Here is an 18,589-nt window from a genome sequence, read left to right as displayed (position 1 = left end):
CTCCCCCTCCTCCAGGTCCCTGGCGTTGGCTGGCCTTTAGCTTGAGCCAGAGCCCAGCCCCTCCTGAGACGAGGTGGCTTCACACTGCCTCCCCACACCTAGTTCTTCCCACCTGTGCTTCTCTCTGTGAAAGGAAAACCTTTTGCCTAACCCTCAGGTTGCTTGCAGACCTCATCAGAGCATATAGTAGTTCCCCTCCCCATATTGCAGTGGTCCCTCCCCTTCCCACGCTCCTTGCAATCATCTTTTTGAATAAGGTGACCTTACTACATCCCACTTTGTCTCTCACTTGAAGGAGTACAAGCAGAGTGTTTAGTAGAGCACCCAGATGTCTACTAAAGAGTAGCTGCTGGTATTGGTATTATCACTGGTGTTATGTTTGGTGCCCCTAAAAGACTGCATATTCTTTGAGGTCAGTGTCATACTGCAGAGCTCCCCACAGTGCTTAGCTCTGCTGGGTACATAACGGGTCTTTAACAGATGTATGCCGACGGACTGATGACTCTGTCACTGTCGTATCCAGAAGCTGACAGCGCAGTGTGGTTCCGACATCTGAGAAGCACCCTACAGCCAGGGTAGAGCCTGCTCCAGCTCTGCGCCCAGACGGGCGATCAGAGAGGGACCAGAGCCAGCGCCTGAAGTAACCGTCACAGGCGGGGAGAGAGCGTGGTGACCCCTGGTCTCCTTCCACCTGCTCTAGCACAAAACCTGGCTTCCCACAGAGACAGGAGAGAAGCCAGGTAAGAGGGACTCGCTGCTCAGAGGTGAGGGGGCGAGGTGAGGGGGTGAGCGACTTTGGGAGGATCGTGTCTCCCAAATAAGTAGATACAGGTCCCCGTTACATCTGGGGTCAGCAAGACCTTCCACAGCCCTGGGGGAATGAGGGGGTGGAGAGGTCAGAACAAATGCTGGAAGCCTGGGTTTTCTCTTCAAATGCAGGAGAATGTTATATTCTGGAAAGGAGAGGTCATTAAATAGTCCGTCCATCCCTAGCGTGAATGGTGAAAAGAGATCCTGGTGATAACGGATCTGAAATGAGTGTACCTTGAGCAAGCCAGCATAGCCAACCTCATACTCTGCTCAAAGGATTTTTAGATGCCTAAATGCCTCTGGCTAAGGAAAACCTATCCACCATCCCCCTATCCTCCACCCCCCACCCCCCATCCCCCATTCCCATGAGTTCCTTCCATTCCTGAGAGGTAGTGTTGCCTCTTTGTTAAAGCAAGGTCTTTGCGAATCTGTGTGACCTGAGTTCTCTGAGCTTCTCTTGTGCACCTAGAAAATGAAAATGGGAGCGCCTATCTCACAGAGCAGAGTGCAGGGATTCAGGAGGCTCAGGCATGACAAAGCCTTGTATTTATAGCGAAACAGCAATAGATCGGGGTCAGCCACTGTGACCCGTTGACAAGTCCTGCCTACCGCCTGGGTCTGCGTGGTCCGCAAGCTAAGAGTGGCCTCCGCATCTTTGTATGACTGCAAAATAAAAAAGGGAATGATATCTTATGACCTGTCAGGATTATATGAAATTTAAATGATGTTTTAGTGGGACGGAGCCACACCCGTTTGTCAACATGTTGGTGACAGCTTTCTCAGCCCAAGGCGGAGCTGTGTAGTTGCTATAGAACAGCCTAAAACGTGGACTGTCCAGTCCTGCAGAGGAGGTTTTCTGACTCCCACCACAGCTGGCAGCTCTCACCAAGAACACTCTCGGTCCTCCAGGCCCCGTCCTGCGTGCCGTCCTCAGTGCGGCCTCCCCTGACCTAACAACCGTCCTCATACCCTCAGGTTCTTGTTTATCCTTTTCAAAAAACAAAAAACAAAAAGTACTTAAATTTGGCCCTGGCCGGTTGGCTCAGCGGTGGAGCGTTGGCCTGGCGTGCGGGGGACCCGGGTTCGATTCCCGGCCAGGGCACATAGGAGAAGCGCCCATCTGCCTCTCCACCACCCCCCTCCTTCCTCTCTGTCTCTCTCTTCCCCTCCCGCAGCCAAGGCTCCATTGGAGCAAAGATGGCCCGGGCGCTGGGGATGGCTCCTTGGCCTCTGCCCCAGGCGCTAGAGTGGCTCTGGTTGCGGCAGAGCGACGGACGCCCCAGAGGGGCAGAGCATCGCCCCCTGGTGGGCAGTGCTTCGCCCCTGGTGGGCGTGCCGGGTGGATCCTGGTCGGGCGCATGCGGGAGTCTGTCTGACTGTCTCTCCCCGTTTCCAGCTTCAGAAAAAAAACAAAAAGTACTTAAATTCTGTTGGTCTTACCTCCTCTACAAGGTAGTACATCCCTTGAGTGGAGCGGTGAGACATAATCCATCCCGGTGTGTTCAGAAGGCCTGCACAGTACCCTGTAAATAGACATTCAGTCATTTAGTATTTGCTCTGTCAAATTGGATTGAGTTCCGGTTTGGGCCTTCTGACTTCTGCCTGATGACAACCAACTACTTGGTGGAAAGAAATTCCTGGGAGGCCGGAGACAGATGCCTAAGAAGGGTCTACAAAGATTTACACTCAACGTAAATACTGGAATCACCTTGAGATGAGTACTTGCCGCAAGTCACACTCAATTTCCACCTCGGTTACTTGTCGACAGCATTCACTTTCCACTGTCTCCCAGAGTACAAAGTTAGATGTGCCTCCGGGATTGGGAAATACGAAGGATAAATTTTATCTGCCACCATTTTAAAGGGGTCCTTGTTCTTGGCTTTCTTGACACCGATGGAGTTTCTGGTGGGGTGGCGGTGGTAGGGAGCTGATTGTATCTGGTTGGTGTGTGTGTATCCATGCCCACGGTGGGGGGGGCAGTCATCCCATCACGTGGCATACCTTGTTTGATACTAGCCTGGAATAAAGACAAGATCTGGATGATCCTCCTGTAGGCTTGTTACTGTGGGAATGACGGGTAGCTACAAGCTCCTATAACCTCAAGCTTTCAAACAGAATTGATGATGTCATGTACCTGAAGTGGCTTATTCTCTGTGTTTCTCTTTAGTTGTGTGATTCCAGATTAACACAAGTGAATGATACCGCCGGGGTCTTGCTGCTGATACCTAGGAAGGGCTTGCTTTCTCTCTTTCCCATGAAATAAGAAAGAATCGAGAAATCCTAGCACTAATGCCTCAGTGTTATCAATAGTCATTTAAGACCTAGAAGAGAGGTCGTCAAAGGCTGTCCTTTATGTACCGGCCGCCCTGTGCAAGGACCATCCAAGGAGTGTTGCATTTGGGGGGAAAATATTTTGTAACTAGAAAGGTTGACTTGGGGGATCAAAACATCCTCTTGTTCCACTGGGGTAGGATTTTTATTTGAATTGGTTAAAGCTCAGCATGGTCAAAGCATCTTTTCTACCCATTTCCCCCTAATATTAGTTAAAGGATCACCCAACTCCCAGAGAAATTGGTTGCCAGCATTGAGGGTCCCGTGGGGACCACAAAGATCATGTCACTCTTTACAAGCATGCTGAGAATAACAAAGATGCCTGAGAGGCCACCATTGGGCAACCTGGCCACATCTTGTGATTGGTATGACACTTCAGAATTGTAACATGGAAGCACGTTGTCACAAACTACCTATGAGATGATCTCATCCTCTTTTCCCCATTTCGCGGAACCATCGGGGGCTGTGTGGTCCCTGGACAGGAGCTAGTGGGTCAGCCATAGCCTGCTTCTGCTCCCGGCTGGCAGCTCAGGCAGGTGGCTCAGAACCGTCAGAGGTCTGAACTGACTCATGGCCACCTCCGCCTGATGGTGGTGGCCAAGTGGTGGAGCCCTTTGGCAATCCTAGTTTTGCTTCCCCACACTGTGAGGACTTCTGATCCCTGCCCTGTGTAGGAACTGACCTCCCATCAACCTTGGTGAGTGACGTTCCCATAGATCTGAAGCCAGCAAGTTTAGTTCTTACTGCTGAGAATTCTCCCTCTGACTCTGGCCCAAGGAGAGCCATGTTTCATTTTTGAACATCAATTTTTTTTCATTCATTATGCATTTATAGAGGACCTGCTTGGTACCTGGACAGTGCTGGGTAATCAGGATATACAGACAGTCCCCGGGTTACGAACGAGATAGGTTCTGTAGGTTTGTTCTTAAGTTGAATCTGTATGTAAATTGGAACAGGTACATTTACCTATTAAATGCAACTTAGATGTTCATCTTAACATAGTGTTTATTTTTACCTTTCTGTGCATGTAAACACTTAAACATTCTCAAATACAACCTTAAACAGTCTTGGATGATGCAGGAGATGAGGGGCTTGTTGGAGAGGGTGGATGGTGTTAGAGTCAGGGTTGATCCTGCTGCTGGAGTCAGTGTCCTGAAGGAGGCATCCGGGGAGGTTAGGACAGAGCCTTTCTTTTTCTCATCATCAGGCCCTGTAGCGTCTCAGGCCTTCAGTAACTGCACAGTAAACTGTGGTGAACCTCTCTGTGTCGGGATCTTGCTCCTCTAACTTTGCCATTCCTGCTTCAATAAGAGGAAAAGCATCAGCTATCTCTTATGTAGAAAACTTTTTTGGTTCTGGGGATTCTATGTCCCTGTTTTCTTTCCTAAATGATACCATCTGCTGCTCCAGTTCCATAAAGTCGTCACTGGTTAGTTCTTTGCCATGGGAGTCAGGTAACTCAATTATATCATTTTCACTGAAGTCCAACTGCAGGGCTTACCAATAGCCCTTATGGTGCTCCGTTTCTAAGTACGAGTTGTATATAAATGGGATGTTTGTAACTCGGGGACTTGCTGTGATGGTGAACAAGGGCTACCAGTGAGAGCTGACAAACTGGAGGCCATGCCAATGGCTTCACTTGTGTTATCTCACTTACTGCTCAGAACAGTAAAGTGGGTTCTTATTAACCCATTTTACAGATAAGGAAACGTTAGCCCAGAGAGGTTAAGTTTGTTACGATATGTCTCCTATCATGAGATGAGGAATTCTAGGTGCAGATGGGTCTCCGCCAGCCCAGGTGGTGGCCTGGATGGGACCTGCTCACAGCGTGCCCGAGCTGCTTACACTGAGACCAGACGGGGCTGTGCCCTCTCCAGCTTCCCCCCTCATTTCCAAGTGTCTGCTGCCCACTCTCACCAATGGTCCAACCCCAGTGGTCCTGAGGACGCTGGCCCTTTCATGACGATGTCTTCACACACCCTCGGGCCTGGGAGCCTGTGCTGGCTCAGTGGCTGAGCGGGGCCCGGTCCGGCTGGCTGTTTGCTGCCGTGAGGGCTGCTGCTCAGCACTTTGCTCAGTGAAAAACCAAAATGTGTGTGCGCGCAAGAGAGAGGCAGACAGTGAGCGAGACCTTGGCTCTAATGGGCAAAGTGACAAGGCCATCTTTCTTGGGTATCATACCTGGCAGCTGTGCCTTGCTGCATGAGTAACAGCCTCCCTCCCCCGGCAGGGGGCCTGTGCGGGAACCACACAGTCACGTCACTTCAACATTTATAATTGTTTTAGTATCTACTGTTGTTGTAAGTATGCGGGGAAATCACGTAAAAATCACAGCACCGTCTGGACTGGACATGATGGTCAAATTTTCTTGACAGTGTTTGGTTTAGATGTATTAACAATGAAATCTGTGAGTACCAGCTCACCTTGATCATCCTGTCAGGGGCGAGCGGTAGATCTGGCCTCTGCATCTGCCCCCTCCCCTTTGTTGCCCCTAAACAGGGCTGTCCCAGTGAGTGTGACCTCCTCCTCTTCCCTACTACGTCCTTCCTTGATGAGGTGAGTTCCCGTGACTGCATAGATCTGTTCACTGTCAAGAGTATAAACACTTTTGTTCTTACTAATCAGATTAGGACTGACCACGTGGTGCTTTTTCTCTAGCAAAATCCCGAAGGCAAAACGATGATAAGTGGCCAGGGATGGCCTGACCAGGCGGTGGCGCAGTGGATAGAGTGTCGGACTGAGACACAGAGGACCCAGGTTCAAGACCCCGAGGTCACCTGCTTGAGCACGGGCTCATCTGGTTTGAGCAGGGCTCACCAGCTTGGACCCAAGGTCGCTGGCTCAAGCAAGGGATCACTTGGTCTGCTGTAGCCCCCGGTCAAGGCACATACGAGAAAGCAATCAATGAACAACGAAGGAGCCGCAAAGAAGAGTTGGTGCTTCTCATCTCTCTCTCTTCCTGTCTGTTTGTCCCTCTCTCTGACTCTCTCTCTGTCTCTGTCTCTGTCTCTCTCTCTCTCTCTCTCTCACACACACACACACACACACACAGTGGCCAGGGACAGACTCTGATCCTTGTGGCAGTGCCCCTCTCGGCACCAGCGTGTGGCCCTGCAGCGGGGAGCATGCTGCTTACCTCCGGAGCAGCTCAGGCCAACATCATCAGAGTCGGAATTGGGGCTTTCAAATCAGGCTGCTTGCAGCCTGGGGCTCCGACTGGATGCTTGGGTGACTCTGTAAGTAATAGAGTTGTTTATTTTGGCCAAACAGTAATGATGTTAAATGCCTAAGGAGTCTATTGCCCACTTTTTATCTCTGTCACATTTTGGGGTTACTTGTAGAATTTTAAAAACGTGTTCTGACAATATTTAGAAAATAAATGACTCCTATTGAGGGTGGTGAATCCCACCATGTTATGGGAAGCCTGGCTGGGTCAGAACAATGCACGGCTCCGAGCACAGTGTGCCCCCCCTCCCCCGGTTTAGGGACATTTTGGGAAGAGCCTGTCACAGAATCATAGAAGTTGAACAGCTGGCTTGTTAAAAGGAACTTAGGGCCCATTCCTCTGACTTGCTCCCCCTGCTGTGACATCAATGACAAGTGGTCAACTGGCTTCGACGTGAACACGCTGTCAGTCCAGAGCTCACCATCTCCATCATGTCCACCTGCCTTTGTATCAGCGGTAATCTGTTACAAAAATGGCCTCAAAGGAATCAAGAGACTTCCTGCAGCCTTCTCATATCCTCCGTTGTAGATTTCAAAACATTCTCCTGATTGTGCCCAGAGCCTGTCTCCCATGCCTCTAATGCCATTCCTCCGGGCATCTACTTTTCCGTCCACTCTGCCCACCATGCACACTGGAAAGTGAGCCTTTCCTATTTATCTGTGTATATCAGTGCCCAGTACTGCGCCTGACACGTGGTCAGTGCTCAGTAAAAATTGTGGTTCAATAAACTCATCCCCTAGTAGTTTCCCCCTCAGCTCTCTGAGATAGACAGAGTTCACGTGGCCCCACTTCCGGAGACAACCCTTCAAATATTTAGAGAGAGAGCAGCTAAGCCTGCTTCCACATCTCCTTGTCGCCATCCCCACGTGTCCCAATTCCTTTAGCCATTGTTCCTATCGTCCTGTCTCCAGGTACCCTGGAATCCTGACCGCCTCCTTTTGTCAGGAGCCTTTCTCCATTTGGGTCACCCGAACGGTGTCTGGCTGGACACAGCGCTGTTTCTCTCCATCACCTTGGTCACCATGCTCTCTCAACACAATCAGAGATTACACCTGTTGGCTTGGCAGCCTTGCTTCACTCATTGCCAGACCCTTCGCCTTGTAACCCTTGCTTCCCCAAGCATCCCACCGTTTCTACTATGTACAAATGGTGTCAAAACCAGCCCGGGCCATCGAGTCTCCACGCTAACCGGGTGTGTTGTCGCTCTCACAAGGAGACTTTTATTCGGGTTGATGGACAGCTGCAGAGACCAGCGTGTCTGAGGACAGAGGGTCGGCAGGGGTCACCAAGAAGTGAAAAGAACCCAGGTATTGGTGCATTTTAAACACAAGAGGAGAGGACCAGGAGATGAGGGGCTTATGCAGAATCCAAAGTGCCTCCCGAAGCCACAGTCTACTGGAACTGGTGGCTCCAGTGGGCAGGAAAGTGGCATAAATCTCAGTGAGGCAAGGCTAAGTGAGACCAGATTTTAAGTTCTGTCATATATAGTTAATCTGCAGAATAAATTAATCAGGGCAGCGAAGGATTTAACATCCGAATTCATTTGATGTTACAACATTCCCTTGCTGGTTGGATTAGTATTAGTATTGAATAGTACTTTTATTAAAACTTTCTAGATGGTTTGGTAGTTAAAATATCTATAAGCTAGCCTGTGTAGCATCTCTGCAAGGCACTGAGTCTCTGGGCTGTGGGGTCACATAAGCCCCAAGAGATTCCCACCTGTGTGTAACTCGGGTCAGCATCCCCAGACACCCACAGTCACACTGTCACACAATGTGCACACCATGCGCAGCTGAGTTTTTGTAATGCGGACTCAGGGCAAGTAATGGTCACGTGTCAGTTTTGCGCATTTGAGAACGGACCAGGGATTTCCCTAGACTGTGCCTCTTTTCTCCACGTTTGAAGCCAGAGAGAGAAGAGAGGCGACTACTAGGGAGGAGCACAGGGCGAGGTAGATGGTTCAGGAAGAGAATGTTGCTGCTTGATGGTTCTGGCAAAAGCTGACGGGACTCGTGGGTGCCCCCTACCTGAAAAAGAGCGCTGCATGGTAAATAGAGAGGAGCAGCATTAATCTGACTGTGGATAAAGCGCAAACTCAGAGAGGTCCCCAGGGGAGCCCTCAACGTTGGCAGAAGCTGAGGTTGGTGCTGGGTGCCCCCTTTTGCTCCGCACCCTCTCTGTTTCTGTAGTTTTCTCCCTCTGCTTTTTTCTGGGCCATCCCTGGGGTTTTCTTGGCTCCCTCTTGGGGAGGATGGAAAAGTCAAGGAGACACCTGCTCCTGACAGGTCTGGGGGTGCACACTAGCTTCTCAGCTCAGCCAGAGACAGGAAAACCAAGACCAGAGAAGAAAAAGCCTTAATCTTCGGACGAATGCGCGCGGACTGCTCTTTCTGGCAGCCTGCTGAGCATGCCCACTCGTTCACGTGGTCTGTCTGCTAATGGAGATTTGAAAATAGCTACTCCCGCAGGTGTTCCTCATTTTCACCTCCTCCCCCAGCCTGGTCCCCTCCTCCTCTCCACGCCGCTCCATCTGTGGAATCAGCAGGGATAATCCCGTGCACCTCTGCACATGCCCATGGCTGTCGCTCCGAATCTTGCTGTCAGGTTTATTTTAATATTGACAAGAAGCCGCACACAGCCACTGTGGGGCCTTGGGCCGCTGGTAGAGCGGAAACTCCTTCCCGTGGCCCCTGTGCCCTGGCAGGAAGTCCAGGGGATGGACAGCAGCTCCCAAATGGCCAGCCAATGCATCCTCATGGCTGTAGATCAGGAGAGGGCTCGCTGGTCAATGTCATGATGTTAAAGGCTATGGACGCTGAAGTGGGTTGAATAACGTTTTTTCAAAATCCATGCCTCCCTGGAACCTCAGAATGTAATCTTACTCGGAAACAGGGATTTTGCAAATGTAACTACGTGGCGGAGGCCATACAATACTTACGGTGAGCCCTAAACCCAATGATTGGTATTTTTATAAGAGGAAAAGAGAGGGAGATTTGGACACTGACATGCAGAGTTCATGGAACAGCTGAGGCCAAGATGGGGGCGACGTCGCTACAAGCCAGGGGATGCTGAGGAGGGCGGCCGCCGCCGGAAGCCGGAAGAGGCAGGGAGGGACTCCTCCCTAGAGCCGCAGGGAGGACAGCCCCCAGCAGCGACGTTGGGCCTCCGGCCTGCAGGCTGGAGGAATGCACTTTGTTGTTTTAAGCCACTGAGTTGGTAATTTGTCATGGTGGCCCTGGGAAGCTAAGCAGGAGAGACCTGATGAGAACAAAAACCTTGGTGATCCACTCAGAGTCGCATGAAAGCCATTTGCTGAAGAAAGAAATGGGACCGTAAGAGGCAAATGAAAAATTGGCATCATGTGAACATTACAAAAGGTAGGCATTCGAGAATACGTGCACCACTTTATTGTCATTCAGCCAAGACTGAGGAAGCAGCCACAGAACCCCGGGGGCTGGGCTCTGGGGACACGGGGGTAAGACCCCACCCCGGAGCGAGTGGGGCAGGCAATGTAAACCAGACTCGGTCCGATACAAACGTGGCGGAGCCAGTTACTGGCAGGGATGGCAGGAGCAGAGAGGGCTCAATAAATGTTCAGGAGGGAGAGAGAGAGGGAGGGAGGACACTCAGACATTTCTGAGGGGCGTGGGGAGGACAGCGGCATCAGCTCAGTCTGCCACACCCCTCATCAGCAAGCGCCTCCTGTTCCTCCCTCTCACCCACTCGGGTATCCCGGCCTGGCCCTCCTGGCGAACGCTACCGAGGCTTTGGGTTGTCACTTGAGGAGTTGCAGACAGAGCCTAGAAAGAGCTAAGAACCCCGTTAATTCTCTCTATCCCTGTGTATTTGTTGAACCCTTAACCAAGTGCGGGGCACTGGGTGAGAGCCACGGCAACCCACCAAGACCTAAGGCAGCTCTTGCCCTCTGGGGACTGACAGTCGATCAGGGGTCTCAAACTCGCGGCCCGCCCACCAATTTTGTGCGGCCCGCAGACTGGCCCGCAGATTAATCCACGAAGTTTGATTAGTCTGCGGGCCGCTTGGCCGCGAGTTTGAGACCCCTGGGCCTAGCTGATGAGAGGGTTCCTGTTTGAGGTAGAAGCTTTAGGGCCTCCGGCTCTTCCTGAATGAGGCTGGAGCTCCTCTTGCGGTGCACGGGTTGTGTGGCGAGGGCTCTCCAAGCGGTGGTTGCAGCGCTGAGCTGTCCTCGCCGTTCACACCATGGTGAAGACTGGAAAGGGGGTCACAGCTCGGCAAAGGCTATCTTTGCGTTATTAGCCCCTTGGGAGATGCTGCCTTCTTGTCTTAGACTCAACCTCTCATCCCAAATGGAATGCCACTACTACTGACCAAAAAGAGGCTGATGGAGGCTATGGTGAGGTCAGTCCGTTTGTCATTAAATTAACCCGTTCCCACGCCAGAGCTGACCAACAACTTCGGGCACAGAGCGCACTTACACCAAAACTTCCATTTAACATGCATCTAATTAGCCGGGAATCTCTACCAGGCAATCATTTGTTTTTGACAACAGGACCATTAAGAAGGAGGCAATCTTAAGAAAATGAGACCTTATATTATCGATCAATTTTTAAAAAGCCATTTGGGCTGTAGATACTGTTTTATTTCTGTCTCCCACCGCTCCCAAATCTGCATAGTCATAATTGATGAACAAAGTTACCACCTGGAGGCACCTTGGGGAAGGGTTTAATCCTGTTTGGTAGGCAATGCTTCACGAGGCAGGCAGGAAATCGGAAAACTGAATTTTTTAGCGAAGAAAAATGTCAACAAGGGTGGGACAAAATGTAAGCATTTTCTGGCTAAGTATCAATTAAACAAAAACTCAATTTTCCAGAAGACACCTTCTCTTGAGCCTCCCAGTTAATGGCGCTTTGCTGAGATGCCCGGTGGGTACTGATAGCTGCTAATTATCTCACTGGACCTCACCACACCCAGAGGCGCTGCTCACGCCTATGCTTATACCAAAGACCATCTGCCGTTTCCAGAAACATCCCGAAGAAATAGCTAAGTACTAGATCTGAACTGTGCAGTAACTTGAATCTTAGAACAGAAAGCAAAGGATACATCCTGACAAAGGATTTTTTTTTTTTTTTTTTAAGAATTTGAATTCAGTTTTAGGAAAGAACAAGACTATAAACCCTCTGGAGTAGGGACTGTTTCTGAACATGTTGTACAGTCGTAAGCCAATGGTTGTCCAGCATTTAATTACCAAAGAAAGATGCGCTTCCTGTGAGCCAATGGGGAGTGACGGGTGTGGGGCGGGGAGCGAGGATGGATGCCCCCCCCCCCCCCCGTGCTGGCCGGGACTGGGCGAAGCAGAAGCCTGCAGAAGGTGCAGGTTTGCACGTTTCCTCCTTAGAGCCATCCTTGGTTCCCGATGTGCGCGCCCCTTTCCCTCCCTCCCCCACCCTCTCTCTCTCTCTCTCTCTCTCTCTCTCTCTCTTTCGCTATCACAGCCATTACCTTCTTGGCTGGTGAGGTGGAATGTATGTCTGAACCCCAGCATGACTGCTCTCACCCCCACAGTGACGCACGGTCCGTCTCAGCTGCTGTTTGATACCCAGGGCCCCACAGGACCTGGGTGCCCGTCGTGCCCTCTGTCACTTTGTGACATTAGTGGGTGTGACCTTCCCACATTTTCTAGCCACGAGAGAACCCCTGCCTACTCTTCAGTGCCAGCATGGTGACTGCGCCTTTTCTCATGCTCAAATCCCGAATCCCAACATAGTTGGTTACCCTGTGGGCGTTCATGGACTTCGAGATGCAGGTGGACATTGCACAGGATTTGCAAGACATACTTCTGCAGTGTCCCCTTCAGTCTTTGCAACTAGAGCACCTCTGACCAGTGCCCGCTGCCCGCTGGTACCCGAGGGTAGGGGGACTCACTCTGGATACCTGGCCCTCTCCTCAGAAGAAAACTAGAACATCTCAAAAGGACCCAGGGCACTAAGGCAAAAAATGACTTTAAACCCAGCCTGTCCAGTTAGCCCCCACAGAACAGACAGTTGTCACTGTGTGTGTAAGTCATTACGAGTGATTTGTTCATTCAGCAAACACTTGTAGGCATTCGATAAATATTTGTTTAATGACTTGTCGAAGGCATTAGTTACGTTACATGTTAGGAACTGTGGGATATTATAGTGAAGAACAAGATGTAATTTCTCCCCTCAAGGAGGCTGCCATTTGCAGGGGTGGCTGGTGGGGTGGGGGCAGGTAAGCAGACAGGCATTGTGAGAATAAATTTAGAGAACACTCACCATGTCCCAGGCACTGCTCCACTCTCTTTGTGAATGGTAACAATTCATCTTGAGCACAGCCTTGTTAAATCAGTTCAGTTACTCTCTCCATTTGACATATGAGAGAGCCCAGGCCCTGGAAGGTTAGGAAACTTGCCTTCAGTTACACACCCAGCAGGTGGAAAGGTCAGAAATTAAGCTGGGCAGTTGTGACCACCAACTCACACCTTAAGCTGCGTGGCTCTGGGGCGGTAGGGGTCACGCAGGGAGGCACATGGTTGGAGGGTAAAGAATGGAGACTTCAGGTGACGGGGTGGGGGGATGATTGGGAGAGCAGGACAGAACCAATGACGGTGCCAATATTTCTGCCCTGAGCAGCTGGGAAGTCCATGCCCTTTGCTGGGCTGGGACCTGTGAGAGAGGACAGGTGCTGGGGGAAGGGGTGCGCTGGGACTGAGGGGCCCCATGGGCAGACGTTCAGGTGGGTTTCTGAACGTGCACATTATGGTTCCGTTACACTTGAGGAGGAGATCCTGGCTGGAGACGCGGAGTTGGCCGTCATCAGAAATGCTTTGTTCTTTTTACTGATTGCTGACGCTTTGGTAAGGACTAGAGAGCATTCAAAGATGCTTTGGTTTCATTATGTTTGACTTCTTTTAGAAAAATTGAATCTCTTATCATGACTTAATGTATTCACTCCCTTTCTCTTCTCACATATATGGATATATATGTATGTATGTATGTATATAGAGAGGGGAGAATAGATACAGATAATATGGTAACACCTAGATGGTAGATATAGATAGACTGGATGGATGGATGGGTATGGATATGGATATATACACCTGAATGAGGCAAAGTGTCAAAGGGGGAGAAGACAGTCCCTGAGCCCACAGCACTCGTTAGCTCATGTAGAGGTGTAGAGGAGTGGCCAGTTTGCACCCTTTCTTTTCCCTGTAATTATTAACCCATCATCATTTCTCTTGCTCTGAGAGCGCATCCCAAGGCAGGTCTAGGAGTTCTGATTAAGTCCCTCCATAGTCACCCGAACCTCCCTGTCCGAAGCTGTGATTAAACTTCTTGAGAGGCTGGTTTGAGCCTGGTGGTACGGACAGCAGTGTGACTTTAGGTAACTCAGGACATCGGATGTGAACTAGACGGTGTAGACTGGGGACAGGTGGGGGTGGTGTCTGGCGTGGGGGTGTCAGCGAGCTCAGGTCTCAGTGTGCTACGGCCACGTTCCATTGTCCCCACGTCAGACTGTCTTCCCTGCGGGCCCCAAGCCATCTCCAGAAGCTGGGATCTGATGAGCTTGCCTTTGATTTCTTCGCTGCCTAATGAACTACTCTGGAGCTCTAGCTGTGATGTCATTAGCATCACATTGCCTTGGGCACCAACTCGGGAGAGGGATTCTTAAAGCAGCCCCTGATCCTACAGGAATTGTACCAATTTACTTCATAACAACTAATTCACCTTCGTGACCTGCCGGTTCCCGCCAGCAGAGCAGGCCCGGTGTGGCGATGGCTCAGTCACTTTTATCATCCTCATGTGCTCCTGAGTCTAAGTGGGTCAATATGTCCATGCCCAAGGCCATGAGCATGGCCATGGTGAGAGGTTTTGAACATTGAGAAGGCCAATATTCTTACACCCCGATATTCTGTGCCATCGGGTACAGATGTAGCCTCAGGCAAACAGCATTTATTTATAGCAAACTGTATTTGCAAAAGGCTTTGCCGTGTGTGTTTGGGATTGTTAACTACATTTCAGGTTGGCTGTTCTCCTTGTAAGAAACCGAAGTGGCATGGCTGGACTCCAGAGCCTCCCGGAGCAGCGGGTGCGACTGCAAACAGTGGGGGGGGGGGGGATGAGAGGAGGCCCCACCCTGTGTTCTTGATCAGGAGGCACCTGTGCCAATTATAATCTTTTAAGACCTTAATTGGAGCTCAATTCTTATGTCTGGAGATAGTGTACTTGTTTGAAGTAGCCTATTTGCTTTGTTGAGACAATGTAGCATCTCAAATTGCTGGAGTGTTTCTATCCAGGATGGGGAGAGGGGGAGTGGGGAAAAGCTGCCCAGGGCTGTAATTGGAGTGGGCAATGGAAGAGGGGAGCCATTGACTCATAAGGAAGTGGGGGTCCCCTCCCTGCCCCTTTCCACACACAGGCGTGAAGGGCAGTTAGAAGCCAGTGTCAGATCAGACTGCCCTGAAGCGTTCAGGATTTGAACTGCGCGTTCACTTGCCGCAGGTGCGATGGTTATGGGTGTTCTCTTCGGGCACAGGGAGATTTATCTGGGCTTTCACCACCGGACTCCATCATTTTAAGGCGTATTTCCCAATTGTATATTTAACCGCGCATGGAAAATGCATTTCCTCCTTGAAAAATCTCTCTCACACACACATCTCTATTCTTTGTCGGAGCCTTTTGGGAGTGGGCTGCTCATCACTTGTGTGTAAATCCAGCCTCTCTCTAGACAGATCCATCCTGTGTGACGGGGTGGAGACCGAGGGGCAGTTAGTCTTGGTCTCCGGCAGGTCCCGCTTCCCCTGGACAGGAATATATCCAGGAGAAGGCCCATGTGATTCTGAATTAAAACAGTTGGGTGGCTTCCCACCATCTTCTTCTGCACCCTCCTTCCCACTCCTCTCCCATCCCTGACCTTGTACCTGTCCAGGGCTGCAGGATATATTGGGGTGGTGCTGCATATTGACTTTGTTGTTGTTGTCACAGGGTCCTTCCCTGCCCTACCCCTGCAGGGCCCATCCCTGCATCTTGGGGTGGAAACATGTCCTTTATGCTAAGTCTTGCCTGCTGTCAGTGACTGTCCCTAATATGTCCTTCCCAGCTTGAGTGACCCCGCTCTTTCCCTTGTCTGTTAAAGCATCTTGGGCCCACCATTCATTTAATCATTCATTCATCAAACATTTATAAGCAGTTCCCGGTGCCAGGCCCCGGGGAGACCTGACTTAAGCACCACACACCCTCATGTACTCGCAGCCATCAGTCTGGGGAGCATGGGGGACAGAGGGCCGTGTAAGCAATGATAACACAGCCCAATCAGTGCTTTAATGAGAGGACATAAGGCAGTGTGTGCCTCAGAGAAGATACTTAACCTGGCCCTGATAAACTAGGGCAGGGGACTGGCCCGAGTCTTTGGGGCGACCCTCACCCCGAACGGCCCCATCTCCAGCACAGAAATTAAAAAAGATGCGTCCCAGCTGTGGCTGGTTGGTTCAGTGGATAGACCGTCATGTGGAAGTCCTGGGTTCAATTCCCTGTCAGGGCACACAGGAGAAGTGACCATTTGCTTCTCCTTCCCTCCATCTCCCCCTTATCTCTCTCACTTTCTCTCTTCTTCTCCCCCAGCCATGGCTGGATTGGTTTGAGCATATCGGCCCCAGATGCTGAGGCTGGCTCCATGGAGCCTCTGCCTCAGGCACTAAAAATAGCTCGGTTGCGAGGATGGCCCCAGATGAGCAGAGCCTCAACTCCAGAGAGGGGTTGCTGGATGGATCCAGTTGGGGCACATGCCAGAGTCTGTCTCTGTATCTCTCTTCCTCTCACTTGGAAAAGAAAAAAAAAAAAGAAGATGCATCTCATCATCTTCCCTTCCGCCTTAAGGATCTTGATTTTTAAAAATATTTATTAAATGTATTAGGGTGACATTGGTTAATAAAATTATATAGGTTTCAGGTTATCGTCTGGATTTTAACTGGGGAAGCCAGAAGACAGCAGCAGAAAGGGGAGCAGCCCCTCAAATGTTCACAGCAATTAAGCTTTAATGATGAATTGCTAGGGGCTGGAGGCTGTTACTCAGCTCCAGACTGTGGGGTTGCAGTGCCCTCTAGTGGCCGAACTTGACTGTCAGACTCGAATATCCTGAGCAGTGAGGGGAAGGGGCTCTATAATCTATGGCTGTGGATGTAGAGGTCTTTGGGGATTGGAGGTGAGAGAAAAGGTATTTCTTGGCATCTTATTTCCCCCCTAAAGCAAAATTTATCCCACATGAAGGATATTGAGGAGGATTTATATTTTCTCTTGTGAGTTTTGTTTTTCCTTTATTATCTGTGTTTCTCGCTCTATATTTTTCTCCTTAGAATACTTTTGATGGAATTCTTTTACTTATTAACATTTTAATCAATTTATGGAGAAAAGTTATGCCACCACAACTTTTTTTTTTAAGTATCTGTGTTTTACTTTTCCATAACTTGGTTTTCTTCAGTGCCTAAGTGATGGCACCGGTTCTTTCCTCTCAGAAGTCATTTTAGACTTGATGTCGCCATCTAGTGGTCATTTCATGGACGCCTTTTCCCGGCCTCTGTTGAAGGCATTCTCAGCAAGGAGAGCTGTGGCTTGATAACGAAGTGCATTTATTGTATTCCAAGGGGCCTGGGGGCCTACTGAGAGACCCTCACGCTCTTTGGTAAGGCTTGCAAGGCAAAATTTTAAAACTCTCATCTTGAAAAGAAGCACTGTATCTTTACTGTGTTTTATTTCCCCAAATTTACTTTCCCAGTGAACAAATGCCTGTTTTTCTAGAAATAACATCAAGAAGTCAAAGACCTACCCCACCCCCCACTTACCCCTGCCCAGTTCATATAGCCCGTTCAAGAAGATGGCCAGGGGCCGCTTGAGGAGAGTCCTGCCAGACCGTGGCCCCTCTACAAACAGTTTCAGCCCTGAGTTACACAAGCCTGAATGTCAGGCAAGCTTTACACGGGGTGTGGAGTGACTCTGGGGCTAAGCGGGTGTGGCTCCTGGGCCTCCTACTGAAGAGCATCATTCTCAGTTTTGCCGTGTGCAAGGATGCAGGGATGTTGTTCTCTGGTACCCTGGGAAGGGCTGGAGCCTGACTTGGGGTCCGCTATCAAACCAGATGGAACTGTGAAATACATTGTGTCCCACATTTACAGTTGCTGAGTGAGTCCTGGGCCTCCACGCGCAGGAGGGGCCCGCGTCCCCGGGAGTGGCGGGGTAGAGATGCCTCGTCCACTAATGGGGCTGCCCATCCCGGAGACAGCAGTGCTGACATGCTGCGTATTAAGCAGCCGACAGGAGGGGCACAGCGGGGTGCTCCCTGGACCCCGTAAGAGAGGACGCTGCTATGAAGCCAATGAGTCGTATCTCGCAATCACCTTCTGGAACCACTTTGCAAAGCCTTGCAACACATTCCCCCAAAGACCCGGCCCATCGAGGCTCGCGTTCTTGCTGCGTCCGAGAGGACAGAGTGGATGTTCTGTGTCTGCCCATTGTTTCCAAAAGCCCAGTAGACTTCCTGCAGTTGTTCCATGTCTGGGGCTACAAGGGGGCAGGGGGCTCTTGAGCCAGGGCTTGCTGCCAGCAGACTCCCCTTCCTCCTTCCTGTAGGGTTAATAAGTTGAGGGGGACATCATGAAAGCTTGGAAGAGAAATACCGAGCAGTGCTTTCTTCCTCCCTCGGGGACAAACTATTATTTGCTGGTAGGCATTTCCAATGTTTGTCACCAAAAATAAACCAGGAGACCCCTCGACTCCCTTATACTTGTCAGTCGGGGTGGTAGGGACCCGTCTCTCTGGCTTGGGAGTGCAGATCTTTTTGAAAAAGTCAAGTTTCCTTCCCCATTTTCACTACATTGATTAATAATGAAGCTGAGATGTCCTGTGGCGTGAAGGTTTCAGAGTCGGACAAGACTGGATTCGGCTCTCAGTTCTCACGATGTCCTAGCTGTGTGATCTTGAGGCTCTGGGCTTCACTTTTCATCTGTAAAATGGGTAGAGTGCCCTGGCCGGTTGGCTCAGCGGTAGAGCGTCGGCCTAGCGTGCGGAGGACCCGGGTTCGATTCCCGGCCAGGGCACACAGGAGAAGCGCCCATTTGCTTCTCTACCCCTCCGCTGCGCTTTCCTCTCTGTCTCTCTCTTCCCCTCCCACAGCCAAGGCTCCATTGGAGCAAAGATGGCCCAGGCGCTGGGGATGGCTCTGTGGCCTCTG

At 50.6% G+C, this 18,589-nt stretch overlaps 1 protein-coding gene across 5 annotated transcripts in view; it reads left to right on the top strand.

Moving 5' to 3' along the window:
- The window catches only part of ASTN1 (astrotactin 1), a 295,307-nt gene that overhangs the window by 250,293 nt on the left and 26,425 nt on the right, over nucleotides 1–18,589 (top strand). The gene's annotated exons all lie outside the window — the stretch shown is intronic.

This window comes from Saccopteryx leptura, chromosome 2, assembly GCF_036850995.1.
Source record: "Saccopteryx leptura isolate mSacLep1 chromosome 2, mSacLep1_pri_phased_curated, whole genome shotgun sequence".
Classification (NCBI taxonomy): Eukaryota; Metazoa; Chordata; class Mammalia; order Chiroptera; family Emballonuridae; genus Saccopteryx; species Saccopteryx leptura.
The sequence above is the reverse complement of the archived record's forward strand: the minus strand, read 5'-3'. Positions and strand labels throughout refer to the sequence as shown.